Here is a 16486-nt window from a genome sequence, read left to right as displayed (position 1 = left end):
TGTCAAAGGCCATTGTCCAACCCAGACAGGTTTATTAGTTAGCCATTTTAATGGTAATGCAGTTGGTACTTCTGAGAGTTCAACAGCAGTTGTGCTCTGTTTGTGTACAGCCTGAATGGTTGGTGACTGTTTTTTATAGCATGTTATGATATTATTCCTGGAAACATGCATTGGTCTGTATTCTTTTTCTGAGAGTGTAGGAATTTTAATCTGGGTATTCCACTGTTGTAACAGATCTCGGCCCCAAAGATTTACTGCTACATTTGCTACATATGGCTTCAGCCTTCTTCTCTGTCAATCTGGCTCTATGCATTCAACCCATCTCAAACTCTGCTTTATCTGAGACAGGGTGCCAATCACTAAAAGTTGTACATCTACCTCTTGAAGAGGCCAGTTCGGATGCTATGGTTTTGGTGTAATTATAGTCACATCCGCACCTGTGTCTGCCAGGCTCTCCAGAACCAGGCCATTAATTCGAACTCTAAGCTTTGGTCTTTGTTCATTTATGGAAGTCTGCCAAAATATTTGTTTTATTGTGTTCTTTGTAAACTGTGATCCATCAATTAGAGCTGTTTTATCATCCATTGCAGTATCGGTTTTTACATTAGGCATTGGTTTATTTAGTTGTCCTGGAAAGGAATTTCTTCCACAGTGGCTGGGAATGTTCATACTACGTTTAATTTGGGGGCCTGCAAGAGGCCCCCTGAGGTGTTTCCTGCCAGTAAAGGGTTGCCTCGTATATCTATTTTTGATCTTCACTCACTGGTCCATTGTTGGCCTTTGACACACATTCTACATAATCCAGGAGGTGGTTGGGGTCTCCTGTTTAGGCTATTCCTAAAAGGAGTATTACTTCTAGGAGTACCCCATGTACAGTTTTTACTTATATGACCTGGTGTACCACATTTAAAACATTTGGTACCACAGGGCCTTCTTTCACCTCTGGGATTTGTCTCTCCTATCTAAGCCTCATTACTGTAGTTAAGAGACTCAACACCATTAGTATACTGAATCCATTCTTGCAAAGGAGCTGATCTGATCTTTAATGATGTAAGTATTCTTCTGCATTTTGCATTAGCATTGTCGAACGCCAAGGACTCAGTTAATACTTTTCTTAATTCTTTATCTGACACAGCTTTTGTTATAGCTGTGTTAAGCCTTTGTATAAAATCAGTGAAGGGTTCGTGCGGTCCCTGAAATATTATTGTGTATACCTCAGTTGGTTTTCCAGGTTCTGGAATTTTTTCCCAAACATTTAGAGCTGCTGTATGGCATAGGGATATTGTATGCTCATCATAAGTGGCTTGTACATTCCTGTCATCAAAACATCCCTCACCAAGTATTTGATCTTGGGAGATCACAAAACCTCTGAGTTTACCTTGTTGTTCTAAATTTTTTGCCTCTTCTCTCAACCAGCTTTTCCACTGTAACTGCTGGCTATATTCTAGAACAGCTGAAATTAACTGATGCCAGTCATCTGGAATGATTCTATGTGAGGTAGACCACGAATTTAACATCTGTCTTATGTATGTGGAGTGTATCCCATAGGTAACTACTGCTTCCTTTATATTTTTTAAGTCCCTTGTTGAAATTGGTTGTAATGTATATATATTATATGACTCGGGGTGTGTGTCATCTGCTGGCTTCTCATGGATGATAACAGGATAAGCCATTGTGTGAGAGCCATTTGGAGATGTTACAACCTCTATGGTCTTGCCTTTCTGCTTATTAGGTCCCTTGTCACGTTTACTGAGAGTTTCTTCCATGGCTTGCAAACGAGCACCTAGGGTCTGTTCTAGGGAGTGAACCTCCTCTCTTGCAAGGGACTCCAGATTTCTCATGGAATCATAGAAGTTTTTATGTTCCTCAGAAACACATGATTCCATGGACCTTATCTTATTAATTAATGATAATCTTTCTTCCTTATATAGTGTCTGGAGAGTTAGTGTTCTATCCATTAAATATTCACATTTATTATCAATAAGATCAATTTTTGGTACAAGCCTGTTTTGTAAATCCTAATTAGCAGATTCCAGAGACAGAATCTTTTATGTAAGCCTTCACTGCCATTTTTAAAGCCTGTAAATCCTGGTTAGCAGATTCCAGAAAGAGAATCTTTTCCTGTAAACTTTCATTGCTATCTTTTAAAGCCTGTATCAGTCCCAATAATGACTCATCTTTGTTCTTATTATTAAACCAGTGTTTGAACACTGTATGAATTATTACAATGAATGCCAAAATGGTACAGGCCAGATATGCCTGAGGAAGGTCATATATTTCCAGGAAAATGTCATTCATCATACAAGCAAAAAGGTTTTTAAATTCTTGTGAGGTAATGTTGTCAGCCATATTACAAGAATTATTCAAAATTTGTTAGTCAATTTTAAGGTGTAAAATTATCAAGTACTTTTACTTGAAATAAGATGCTGCTTTGCCTATCTTACCTTTCTGTGGTTTTTTTTGGGGGGGGTATAGTAGCACTTTTCAGCCAGCAGTAGGTTGCTGTGGGATGATCTATATGTCAAATGTGTTGCTGATTGGTCAATGAATAAATCACTGATTGGCAGTGGCCAGGCAGGAAGTATAGGCAGGACTAACAGAGAGGAGAATTGAGAGAACAGGAAGCTGGGTGAGGGAGACACTGCCAGCCGCCATCAGGACAAGGAAGATGTAAAGTACCGGTAAGCCACAAGCCACATGGCAAGGTATAGATTTATAGAAATGGATTAATTTAAGCTGTAAGAACAGTTAGCAAGAAGCCTGCCACGGCCATACAGTTTGTAACCAATATAAGTCTCTGTGTTTACTTGGTCGGGTCTGAGTGGCTGTGGGACTGGCAGGTGAGAGAGATTTGTCCTGACTGTGGGCCAGGCAAGAAAACTCAAGCTACAAATGGCGTCCAACGTGGTGGCAAGAGTTTCCACTTAAAACCTGAGAAAAGATTCTAAAACGGAGCTAAAAACAGCTCCTAATTGTCTCTCTCAAATGAGCGGCAGCTGCCGGTTTGAGCTACTGGCGGGTTCCTGGCGTGTGCGCTTGACCTGCAGTATGGCGGGAATGAGACCTCTGCAAGTGGCACATTAAGCTGTTTGGTGGATTTAGCCTTTGCTAGTACAAAACAAAAAAAAAAAAAAAAGAGGTTTCTGGGCTACACGCTGCTTGGATAAAAGCATAGACCCACGATGGCTCCCAGAGCTGGCAGGAAAACTACAATACCGCTGCCATGTTGGGAAGCTGAGGTGGGTGGAGCCAGCAGCCACAGCTGCTGCAGTTTAAGGCAATAGATTCACAATAAGACAGATTCAGATGTAATAGTTTAAGATGTGTGTAAAATATACGTAGGCTTGAAAGAGATTAAAAAGGTGATATATACAGTTACAGAAACAAATACATAGTTTTAAAAAATAAAGTCTTTAAAGAGACAGTAAAATTAATATAAAAAATAAGCCCCGTAAAGATGGATATCACACAGAGAATCTGGATTGTGTTGTCTTTGGGATTCTTAACTACAGAGAGATATTTGATTGTAAAGGAAGCTGAGTTAAACCAATATGCATATTTTAAAGGTACCTTGACTTCAAAATTTGGATATAAGGATATGTTACTTTGGAAAGGAGACTCTGCTTTTGTTTCCACAGAAAGCCAGAGGCTATGGATTTGTTCCAGATTAAGACACATCAGGTTTGACCAGCCAAGACCACCTGAAAGGTCTCTGATGACACCATGGCCCAGATGATCCAACATCCAGAACCGTTTCAAGGCAACTGGCTCAGATGATACAGCCTCACGGACTACTCCATAACCCTAAAATATTTTTTGTTTCCCCAGAAGATACAGCGCCCCCCTCCAGCAGGAAGTAGTAAGAGAAGCTACGCCCAAATTCCCAAATATACCAAGCTGACTTTGGAAATGTGTAAAGGTTAAAACCTTCCTTTTTAAGAAAAGAAAAGGGGAAGTGCTGTGGGATGATCTATATGTCAAATGTGTTGCTGATTGGTCAATGAATAAATCACTGATTGGCAGTGGCCAGGCAGGAAGTATAGGCGGGACTAACAGAGAGGAGAATTGAGAGAACAGGAAGCTGGGTGAGGGAGACACTGCCAGCCGCCATCAGGACAAGGAAGATGTAAAGTACCGGTAAGCCACAAGCCACATGGCAAGGTATAGATTTATAGAAATGGATTAATTTTTTTTTAATTTATTTTGCAATACAATTCAGTTCTACATATCAGCCACGGATTCCCTTGTTCCCCCCCTCCCGTCCCCCTCACCTACCCCCAACCCCCCCCCCATTCCCATCTCCTCCAGGGCAAAGCCTTCCCCACAGACTGAGGTCAACCTGGTAGACTCAGTCCAGGAGGGTCTAGTCCCCTCCTCCCAGGCCGAGCCAAACAATCCTGCATAGGCCCCCGGTTTCAAACAGCCAACTCATGCAATGAGCACAAGATCTGGTCCCACTGCCTGGATGCCTCCCAAACAGATCAAGCCAATCAGCTGTCTCACCCATTCAGAGGGCCTGATCCAGTGGGGACCCCTCAGCCATTGGTTCATAGTTCATGTGTTTTGAAATGGATTAATTTAAGCTGTAAGAACAGTTAGCAAGAAGCCTGCCACGGCCATACAGTTTGTAACCAATATAAGTCTCTGTGTTTACTTGGTCGGGTCTGAGTGGCTGTGGGACTGGCAGGTGAGAGAGATTTGTCCTGACTGTGGGCCAGGCAAGAAAACTCAAGCTATAGTAGGTGTTGGTACAGCTCCAAAGCAGGGCCTGCTGGCGACCTTGGCTGGCGGCAGCTGAAGGCAGGAGCCAAGATGGCGGGGAGCCGGCACTCAGGAAGGAGGGGAATGCCTCACTCACAGCAGTTTTTCGCTGGCCTGGGGGCTGAGCTACGGAACTGAGACCAGATTAGCTGCTCCCTTTTTTGGGAATGGAACTGTGTAGGCGTTCCCTAGTTATATGGAACTTTGCAGGCGGGTTTAGGTAGCCAGGGAGGAGGCTGAGGGTGTGAGGGTGGGAGCCACCCAGGCCTTTGGAATTTGCCCCAGTGAGTGCCAGATATTGGCAAAATTATTAAGGCCACTCCATGTAGTTAAAAGGGAGGTTTATTTAGTGGTGTAACTTACAAGTGAAGGGATAGGTAGTTCGCAGGGTCTGGGAAAGACATAGCACAGTCCAGCAGTGTTCTCTGGAGAACTCTGCTCTGTCTGCCTCCAGCGTCCAGGGTCCAGGAACCAAGAGAGAAGGTGCATCTGGATCTCAGGTCTTCAGGGTCCTCTCTTGGCCCTGCATTGTAGGTGTGACAGTTACGGACGCCTCAATGGGGGGTTGGAACTTCCAGATCAAGGTTGGAATGGCTACCCACTACAAATGTCCATAGAATAGTCCATAATTTTGGCTTTTCTATTGTCCCATATCAGGTTGCTCTTCTGACATGATACAGAGATTTTGAATTTTATTTTAACAAGCATGCTTGAGTTTAGAAAAGGAGAGAGGTAGCTCCAACTCCAAAGCTAGCTTTAATTTTTAATTGAACTGGGACTACAAAAAGATCATTTGTATTATATGTCTGTAGAGAACAGCAGAAACAAACATTTGGGAAGATTTATGAAATTTTATCCTGTTGAAAATGTATTATACCAATAGGCCAATTTACTCTTTTTCTTGGGACATTTTCTCTGGATTATTTGTACTTTTTTCTTCAGATGTGGTCTTCAGATTCCTTAGCTGGATGCCTTCATTCTTCTGGAAAGACAAAAACAAAACCCTGTCCCAACCCTCACTTTGGGGAATTTCCCTTTCAGCAAGTTATATCTGATTGAATGAAAAGCATTTGTTAGCCTTATAAGTTAGTTTAGATTGAATGGTCACACTGGTTGATGAACTATCACCTCTTCTAATTAAGAGGTCTCTCTTGTTCAAATCTAATCTTTATCAATTTTGATGGTATCCATAGCTTTCTTCTCCTGTGGAAACAAAAGCAAAACTTCTTCCCCAGTGTAATACATATCCTGTTTTCCATTCTGTGGTCAACACATCTCTAAAGTATACAGGCTGATTTAATTCAGTATTTTTTCCCTATTATCCAATGGCTCTCTGCAGCTGTCATTCCCTTCTCATTAGCATTTGGAAAATTTAAAGTTAATAAAGAATTATGCAATCCATCTCTGGGGATCTTTATTATCCCGTTCTGTTTATTAATCATATCTTTTAGAGTTCAATTAGATCTTTCTATAACTGCTTGCCCTGTAGGATTATGTGGTATACCTGTCACATGCTTTATGTTGTAATATGCAAAAAAAACTGTTTCATTTTACTAGAGATATATGCTGGAGCATTGTCAGTTTTAATTTGCACAGGTATCCCCTTTATGGCTATAACTTCTAATAAATGTGTGATTACAGAATCAGCCTTTTCAAAACTTAAAGCAGTTGTCCATTAAAATCCTGAATATGTATCTATGGTATGGTGCATATACTTTAATTTTCCAAGCTCTGCAAAATGAAACACATCCATTTGCCAAATTTCATTTCTTTGAGTATCCTTTAGGTTACTTTCTGCAGGTAGTGTTTGGTTATACACAGAAAAAGCAGGACATTTCCTTATAATTTTCTTGGCTTGTTGCCAAGTGATGGAAAAAATCTTTTCTCAAACCCTTGCCATAGACATGGTGTTTTTAATGAACTTCTGAGACTTTTAGCACATTCCCTACCAATAATTGATCTGGTAGACTTGTTATATATAAGGGATGATTTCTATTTCTGATTATTTCTTGTAACTGAATAAATAACAAACTCAATTCTGTATCACCTGGAATAAATTCAGCAGTTACAATATATAAAATGAATGCCATCTCAGAGAACCTGCTCTAAGGCTGCACACAGGGTTTGCAAAAATCCACAGTGTTGGCAGAAACTATACTTTTCTATCTGAGGGGTATAGGAAAAGACACATTCATACTCTCATGTTGGCTTCTCTCATTGCTTTGTGTCTCAAATCTCTTTTTCACTTATATATATCCCAACAAAAACTTTTTCAGGAAATCCCAGAATAACAGAAGGACCACATTCCAAGTAAGTGAAAGACTATAGAAACCATGACTTATATAAACATTTTGAGCTAACTCCTTGCAACTAGAAGGCAGTTGGTGGGTGCTGAATCTCCAGGCAATGAGACTATAAATCCTCTGAGATAAGCCTTATGTCTTTTAGCCCAGCTCAAGTCTGCACTCTCCAAGATACTATGGCATAATAACACCTAAATATTAAAATGTTCTTTTTGTCCTGTGTGTAATTTTTAGTTATCCAAATACACATGCATTCTCATTAGGGGCTACAGATTCAAGTTATTTCCTATAGCCTTGGCTAATCAGAATATATTTTTACAAATTGTGGTCAGGAATGGGTGCAAGGACTGAATCATTTGCCAGCTATCAATAATTGGGCTTTTTTGTTTGTATGACCTAGCCAGATAACTCAGTATGTCCTTGTAACCTAGACTGCTATTTCTGGGAATGTATTATCTAAAAATTCATTAGCAAGGCATCTATTTTTTATTTTAAAATTACTTTGAAGCCTTAAATCAGCTGTCCAAAGCTGGGAAGATACAACTGTTTTCTTATGTCAGCCTGAGCTGTGAAATAAAATAGCTCTCAGGGACTTATAATTTCTTACTTTTGTATAGTAATTCTTTGTATTCCTATTTATTTATCAGAACTCTATAAGATAACATTATAGATATCAAATGGACAATACAGCTTAATGAGGAGACATCTTTTAGACAGTCTACAGATTAAATGCCCACAAGATTGAGAGGTAATCATGACGTTACATGTATACATTACATGAAATTACACATTACAGCACAGGTAGTGGGGAGATTCCCCACCTGTTTTTTGTACATGTGAAATTATAGACAGAAGCAAACAGTATTCAGTCTGTGGCTGTAGATGTAATGGTCTTATTAAATAAGAAACACAGAACCAAATGCAGAGTTAAAAGCCCAAGAGGTCAAAGCAGTAGCTAAGAGCTGATACTAAAACCACCTTCTTACCACCCACTGCTGCCGCCATCCTTCCCCTGAGAAAGAGACCTACTTCCTGTGTGTCTGTCTTTTTATTGACTTTCTGTTCTGCCTTCTCACTGGTTGTAAACCCAACCACATGACCTCCTCATCACTGCCTGTCTATACAGACCTCCAGGTCTTCTATGGTTGGTATTGAGATTAAAGGTGTGTGTCTCCATGCCAGTGGTGTCCTTGAACACACAGAGATCTGCCTGTCATGTGATTGGGATTAAGGACATGTGCTGCCACTGCCAGACTTCTGCTATGGCTTGCTATTAGCTCTGACCCCCAGGCAACTTCATTTATTAGCATACAAATAAAATCACATTTCAGCACAAATAAAATATCACCATCTCTTGAATGAGAATCTTTCATCAGAGAATAATTCGTCTGGTGGATTGACACCTGAATATACATTGCCATCTGCTGCTTTTATGCCATGGTTCATGGCATAAAACAATTCTTCATGCATATTAAGAGTCAGTAACTATATCAAGAGGTTCTGGAAAATCTAATAATACCATGAGAATAACCCTTTCACCTATTAAGAGAGTATCTTGAATATATTTGCTGGAAGAAACCAAAAAGTAAAAGAGTAAATTCATTTTTTACATTTTTGTACAAAATAAGAAGACTCGATCCATATTTAACTAATGGGTTTTGGCTTTTGTGGTGGTGAATTTGCTCCATTTGTCTAAAGAGTATATCCAGTGCTCTAGTTCTGAGACATTCAATCCAATATCTGTATTTTGTAGTAGGGTTACTTGTGAAAGCTAGATCACCAGGCTAAGACTTCACTTGGATGCTGTCCCACTTAGTAACAGAAATTACACAGATCAAGTTAAAAGTAGACCACATAACACTGGAAGATGTTCAGGAACCAAATACATTAAGGAGTAGAAGGAGAGTAACATCAGTGTAGAATATTGTTTATACTGTGTGAATATATGTCACTGTGGTGGGTTTAAAATAAGCTGACTAGCCAATAGCTAGACATGATGAGGTTATATGAGAGAACAAGACTAAGGCTAGTGGATCTCTGAGAGTTCAAGGCCAGCCTGGTCTACAAAGTGAGTGCAAGGACAGCCAGGACTGTTATATAGAGAAACTTCTCTGGGAAAGAAAATCTATATCTTTTCTTTTCTTTTCTTTCTTTCTTTTTTTTTCTCTCACCACAGATAGGAAGCTAAACTTTTATGGTGATTTTCATTTTCTGTGGAGAATATTGTCTTCAACAGGACAGCCTCCTCACAATTCTGCACATTCAAATTGAGTTTAAATTCTGGCCCTCTAGAGAGTAAGAAACACAGTGAACAAAAGGGACCTGAAAAAGTATGTCCCATGATTGTTTCAGTCTTGGTGAGGTCACCAGTCAAGATGGCTGCCATCCAAGTGAATGCTTCCATCTTGGTGAGGAACTGGCTTTGTTCTATGTTCTGTGGCAAGACCAACTCATACACTGCTGTGAATAGAAGCCAGTGCTTAGGGCACCTTAGATCTTATCTAAGGTAGATAGATAGGTAGGTAGGTAGGTAGATAGATACATGCATACATACATACATACATAGACACAGATACATAGCTATATATATATATATTTTTTTTTAAATTATTTTTTCACTCTATTATGCCTGCCAACTCCATGGAATCCAGTGCCTTTGGCCTCCTTACAGAATTAAAAGCAATATAATTACTTGTCCTGGAACTCCTTCTGTAGGCCAGTTAGACTTTGAACTCAGAGATCTGCCTGCCTCTGCCTCCAGAGTACTGGAATTAAAAGTATACAAAACACCATCTGATTAATTTTTCTTTTCTTTTCTTCTTTCTTTCTTTCTTTCTTTCTTTCTTTCTTGCTTGCTTGCTTCCTTCCTTTCTTTCTTTCACATTGCTTTCTTTCCTTCCTTCTTTCTTTTTCCTTCCTTCCTTCCTTCCTGCCTTCCTTCCTTCCTTTCTTTCTTTCCTTCTCTCTTTCTTTTGTTTTCCTTTCTGTATTATGTCTGCCCACTCCAGAGAATTCAAAGCCTCTGACCTCCCTACACAATTAAAAATAATTAAAATTAAAATAATTAACCTGGCATTGATAAAGAAAAAAAGGAAAAAGAAATGAATAGAAGCAAAGGGAACCTGGGCTGGGGATGGGATGAAGCTTCAGGTGTTGGGTTGGAAAGCTGAGCTAGTCTAGGTTTCTGATTTCAGCAGTTTATGCAGACACTGGGGCGCACTACAGTACACAGAACAAAGCAAGTTCTAGTGGTAGTTGGGACTTGGGGTAGCTTGAGAAGAAGCCTGGATGCTGATTTTAAAGTGAGTCTTTCTTCCTCCCCTTTTCTTTTTTAATAAATAAAAGGGACCTGAATGGCATGGAGCTTCCATTGCCAGACCCACACCCACACAAGGTTTGGATGCCACCTGCCCCCCATGCCACCCCATGTCTGCAGTATCATACACACATATACAGGTGCCCACTCTCTCACCAGTGCATGCAGGCATGAAAAAAATCAGGCCTGGAGAGATGACTCAGCCCTTAACAGCACTAGCTCTTACATCTGGAATTTCCAGCAACCACATGGCAGGATCTGGTGCCCTCTTCTGGTGAATGGGTGTATATGCAGATAGAGCATCATCCATAAAATAAAAACATAAATCTTTTTTAAAAATTGAAGAATCAAACAATCAGAGGGCAGTGACCTGCTATTTACACATAAAGATGGGTGTTTTCTGCAATTCACCAAGTTCTAAGAGAGTTCAGTGATCATGAAAAACAGACAGGACCCTGAGGGCACATCTAATGAGCAGAGAGCCAGATTCAACCACAGTTTGCCAGAGTATGCTGCTAAAAAAATCATGAATATTGAAGGTTGAATAAAGCAATCTGTTAGAGACCGACTCCGGACAGCTGTGTCTTGAATTTTGTGTGACCTTCCTTACTTTATCAAACCTTGCAAAAAACAGGTTCCTGGCCTAACCTCGGGCTGTACAACTTCCTGTAGTACATGCTAATCAGTTAGCTGCAGGGGCCTGGGACCAAAGCGACCTCACCCTTCCTCAGGAATTTTTCATTCTTCTCTCTCTGCTCCCCCTCCCTGCCTGAAGCCCTGCTTATAAACCTCAATACCCAGTCAATAAACGAGACCTTGACGCGACTCAGACTGACTCTTGTCTCCTTAATGCACCTGGTCTCCTTTCTTTCTCGTCCCCATTGATCTTTCAGGAGGTACCTCCTCGGGTCTCCCCATAACCTGGCCCACGGGACGGGTCAAGTGGCGCCTGAACGTGGGGCCCGAGGCATGGTGACCTGCCGGACAACGGACAACAGAAGGAGCCCCGGAGAGAATCAGGGTAGAGACGCCCGGACCGCATCACTCGTGCAACGCGGGAGAGTCTTGAGGTAAGTATGTCGTCCCATCGATCATGGACAAAAAAGGTATCTAAAGAGATTGTTTTTCTCAAGGAGATGAAAGGTAATCTTAGGGAGAGAGGAATAAGAGTTAAGAAAAAGGATTTGAGGCCAGGCGGTGGTGGCGCACGCCTTTAATCCCAGCACTCGGGAGGCAGAGCCAGACTGATCTCTGTGAGTTCGAGGCCAGCCTGGGCTACCAAGTGAGTTCCAGGAAAGGCGCAAAGCTACACAGAGAAACCCTGTCTCAAAAAACCAATATGTGGAGGAAAAATGTCCCTGGTTAGTGATTAATGGACCAGGAATTCACCCTTTCTAAAGGAAGCAGAGGGAGATGGGCATGTTTCACATTTACTAGCCCTTGCAGAGGATTTTCTCTCAAACTCCCCCTGCCTGACACCCAAGGGTCCAGAGGTTTATTGACATCTACCGGTAAGAGCGCTTTCTGTCTTGTCTGTGTCTCTCTGTCTTGTTACTTTTGTTTTATACTTTGCAGGCTTGACTTGTACTTTGCAGGCTCACTGGGACAGACGTGTCCGGACAGTGAACCTGCGGCGAAGGGAGACGTCCCAGAGCCCTAAGGCCACCTCAGAGGTGACCATTTGGTTTAGGAGCATCTTTGGGTATCTTCCCCCATGGTGGGAGGAAGTGCCACTTTGTATTTTGTCCCGGGAAGTTGTCAGAGCCATTTTGTGGGGTTTTTTTGTGTGTTTTATTGTGATCATTGTTACTTTACTCTCTCATTCTCTTCCAAGAAAAAAAGGTGCATGTCTGACTGACAGGGATGTGGAAGCCCCTGATGTCTGTTTGATTAAGGACAGAGATCCTCGAGTCTGGATTGTTTTTGATGTGATTGAGCCTGGAGGGTTACCCCCACCAGAGCACATCAGGCTGTCATTGTTCTTGGAGCTTGGTTGGTTGTCTCGTTGGGGCAAAGTTTTCTTCCGTGTGCCCTTGGTCTTATGTGTAATATGTTAACTGTTCTCATTGTTGACTTGACTGTGACGGACGCTATGGGACAGTTCCCTTCTTCTCCACTAGACCTTTGCCTAGCCCACTGGAAGAATGTGTGAGCCACAATAGAGGGAACTGGGTCCCCTACCCCCACTCCCCGATTGAACTGAGATAAACAGGTAGCTCCTGCCAGGTGGGACTTGCATACTGTAAGAGGGACTTGCTGGCTGTGAATGAGGTCTCAGTGCTGATGTTCCGGTTCTTGGACTGTCTGTGTAAATGTTATTTGTTTCTGTCTACTAACCTCCCTTATTTTCCTAAAGAAAGAGGAGGAAAGAGAGGCATAACAAAGGCCACCTCCATCCCTCCCTAGCTCTCTTACTATTAGGACTGCAGCCAGCTGGCTGCTCTCACGAGGATGGGTGTGCGTGCTCTCCTTACAGGCGGGCAAAGACAGGAGCTCTGGACAGAGCAATGGGGACTGCCTGCAATTGACAAAAACTGTGTGAACTCTGAGCAGAGAATCTGACTTTAGTCAGAGGAGTTAACAAAAACTTTTTTTCAGGAACACTGGCAGCCAAGGACATGCTCTATGCCCAATGCTCCCCTTCCCTTCCTTTACTGTGATAACTTCAATGTCTCTTCTGCTGGCCAGCAGCTTCTCTTGTTAACCCTTCTCTGTCCTGGTATTGCTTAAAAACAAATGTTAAATTACCAGTTCAAGATACTGGGAAAATTATGCTTTTGTTTCCACAGGAAAAATAAAAATTTACATGAGTTTTGGTCATTTGAGTTCAATGGGTTACAAATACTTGCCATCATTTAAGAGAATTGGTTTCAAATTATTGTTGGTTAAGATAAAAAAAATGTTTTTTAAAAAAATATGTAAAATGCAAGTTATTAGAATACGTAAAAGCAAGGTATAAAGGTCTGAGGATAAAAAAAGGCTTAAATAATGATTTAAAAAAATGACTTGAGATATATAAAAAAATGAAACATGTTTCAGATTTCTTTGTCTTGCTATTCTGCTGTTACATTGAGACTCCAAAGGGTCGTAGTTGTAAAAATGTCTGTCTACTCTACAGGTATGAATGAAAAATGTGGCACATGTATGCTTGGTTTTGAATGTCTGAGTTTGCATGTCTTTTATGTTAAGGAATACAAGTTAATACTAGTCATCTGGCTATTCAGATACTAGTTTAAAGCATAAACTGTTCTATTTTAATAAAAAAAAAACTGAGAGGTATATTTGACTAATATATCTATAAGAGAACAAATTGGCCTGGTTATTGTTACCAAACTTAGAGATATTTTCAAGATTGGGCCTAGATTTGTTTGGCTCAGATACATTTAATTGATAATGGTCCTCAAACCTGTCAAAGATCTGTTAAATATGGCATTTACATTATTTGATAAAAAGCTTACTATAGCAAACAGAGACTCCAAGCTCCCCAGCTCCTAGCAATGACTCCCAAGGTCTCCAAAAAAGATATGGAGCAATGACAAGAAGATGCCACCTGAATTGCGGACAACACTGACCACTGGGCAAGACACTCTGACTCAACACCTGCTGCCAGGGATCTGGCCTATGAGACACTGACAAGATAAGGTCAGTTTTACCAAGTTGCTCCTCAACAGGGAGAATTTCACATTATGGGCCCAGCAGCCAAGACTGATGCTGTCCTGACACCTGTCCTGCCAACACTATGAAGACTATAGGAGCCTGGGATGATGACAGTCTGGGTTATGGATAGTCTATGTTGTTGTTTTTTTAAATAGATTTAAAAGTCTGCACTCAGGTAAAGTTTATCCTTCTCAGATCTTTGATGACATTGATGACTGGACTAGCTATAGCTTTCTCAGCTTAGTAATTGATTGATCAATGGATTAATTAATTAAAGCTAATAAGTCTCTTAAAAAAAAGATAAACAGGTTCTAAATATAGACTTACAGATGCTTTTCATTGGGCCAAGGAAATTTCAGTTCAGTCTATACTTGGCTCTCTGGATGGAAAGGACACTATGGATTTCAGGGCAAATTGATAATACTACAATTACTAAGACTATGGGTCTAAAAGTTCCAAATAAGTTCGTAAGTTTTAACTCCTGTTCCTAGTTTATATGTATCTCAACAGGTTTCCACTTGGCTGACAGATACATCCCAACATCATTTGCTGGTGACAACCTACTGCAAATGACTGTGAGCCCTGAACTTGCTGAAAGCTGATATGGACCAATTCAGCCGATATGCATACCATCTCTTCAGCTGGTCAATAGAACGTTCCCTCTTGTCTTTGACTAACATTCTGGCTTTCCAGGGCCTTGATAACAACGTCCCAATGTCAGCAGGAAGTAATTATAGAAGAGAAAACATCGCCCTTGTTTCCCGCTACCCCGGAATGTTAGATCAAAAGGGAATTTCTTGTCATAGGGAACCTGAGATAAAGTTCCAAGTTCCTTGAGGATAAGGAACTCTGTCAGCCATCACAAGGTTTTTGGCCCTTGTGCTTCTGCTAATTATTGTTGGCTCTTATATCACTGATGTCTTAACTAAATGATAATTCATGTCTGGGTACCACTAAACTGAGGATGCTAGAATTCCAAGATCCACCTCTGAACCCATGACACACTTGCAGATGGCAAAAACTGAATAAGGGGAAGCTCGCTTTGCCATTGATAAGGGGAAAACTCTTATGTTCTGGTCCAATTAGTCTCCGATATGGAATTCTTTGAGCAGAGAGACAGATACACTCGAGAACCTGTGTCTATGACTATTGCCCTCTTGTTAGGTATTGGGGGCATCACTGCAGGAATTGGTACAGGAACTACTGCCCTCGTGCAGAGCAACCACCTTATGCAGTTACAAATGGCTATGACTACTGACCTAGAGGCCATAGAAAGATCCATTTCTGCTCTGGAGAAATCTTTAACCTTGCTCTCTGAGGTTGTGTTACAAAACAAAAGAGGTCTGGATTTACTATTTTTAAAGGAGGGGGGATTAAGTGCAGCCTTAAAGAAAAAAATGCTGTTTTTATGCCGACCCTACTGGTATTGTCAGGGAATCGATGGAAAAATTAAGGGAAAGGCTAGCCCAAAGAAAAAGGGAGTTTGAAGATCAGCACTGGTGGTTTGAAAATTGGCTGCAAGGGTCCCCCTGGCTCTCTGCCTTGCTACCTACCATTCTAGCCCCCTTAATTGTTTTCTTCTTCTCATTACCTTTGGTCCCTGAGCCTTTCAGCGGTTGACTCAATTTATCAATAATCAGATTGATTTGGCCTTACCACGACACGTCTCGATTCATTATCACAGAGTAGATTCCAAGGAGACCGACCAGGAGCCCCATCAAGGACCCAGATTCAGTGTCCTAAGGCCCTAGCGTCCCCATGGTCCTGCTAGAGGGTACCCAATGACGGGAATAGTACAGGGCCCACGCCGGAGACAACAGCGTACAGAGGTCGTCGAGACCGGCTCAACATGGCACGCTGCCGAGCGTGGGAAGCCCCCTGTGTAGCCTAAGACAGTGACTCTCTCGGACCCTAGACAACCCGATCACAATGGACTTGGTCCATTTTTGAGAAAAGGGGGGGAACTGTTAGAGACCGACTCCGGACAGCTGTGTCTTGAATTTTGTGTGACCTTCCTTACTTTATCAAACCTTGCAAAAAACAGGTTCCTGGCCTAACCTCGGGCTGTACAACTTCCTGTAGTATGTGCTAATCAGTTAGCTGCAGGGGCCTGGGACCAAAGCGACCTCACCCTTCCTCAGGAATTTTTCATTCTTCTCTCTCTGCTCCCCCTCCCTGCCTGAAGCCCTGCTTATAAACCTCAATACCCAGTCAATAAACGAGACGCGACTCAGACTGACTCTTGTCTCCTTAATGCGCCTGGTCTCCTTTCTTTCTCGCCCCCATTGATCTTTCAGGAGGTGCCTCCTCGGGTCTCCCCAATAACCTGGCCCGCGGGACGGGTCAGCAATCATTTCTGAAAGAACAACTGTTTGTTACTCCTCTCTCTCTCTCTCTCTCTCTCTCTCTCTCTCTCTCTCTCTCTGTCTCGTGTGTGTGTGTGTGTGTG

This window comes from Peromyscus californicus, unplaced genomic scaffold, assembly GCF_007827085.1.
Source record: "Peromyscus californicus insignis strain IS unplaced genomic scaffold, ASM782708v3 Scaffold_14__1_contigs__length_90479793_seg_2, whole genome shotgun sequence".
Classification (NCBI taxonomy): Eukaryota; Metazoa; Chordata; class Mammalia; order Rodentia; family Cricetidae; genus Peromyscus; species Peromyscus californicus.
Note: the sequence above shows the minus strand (reverse complement) of the source record.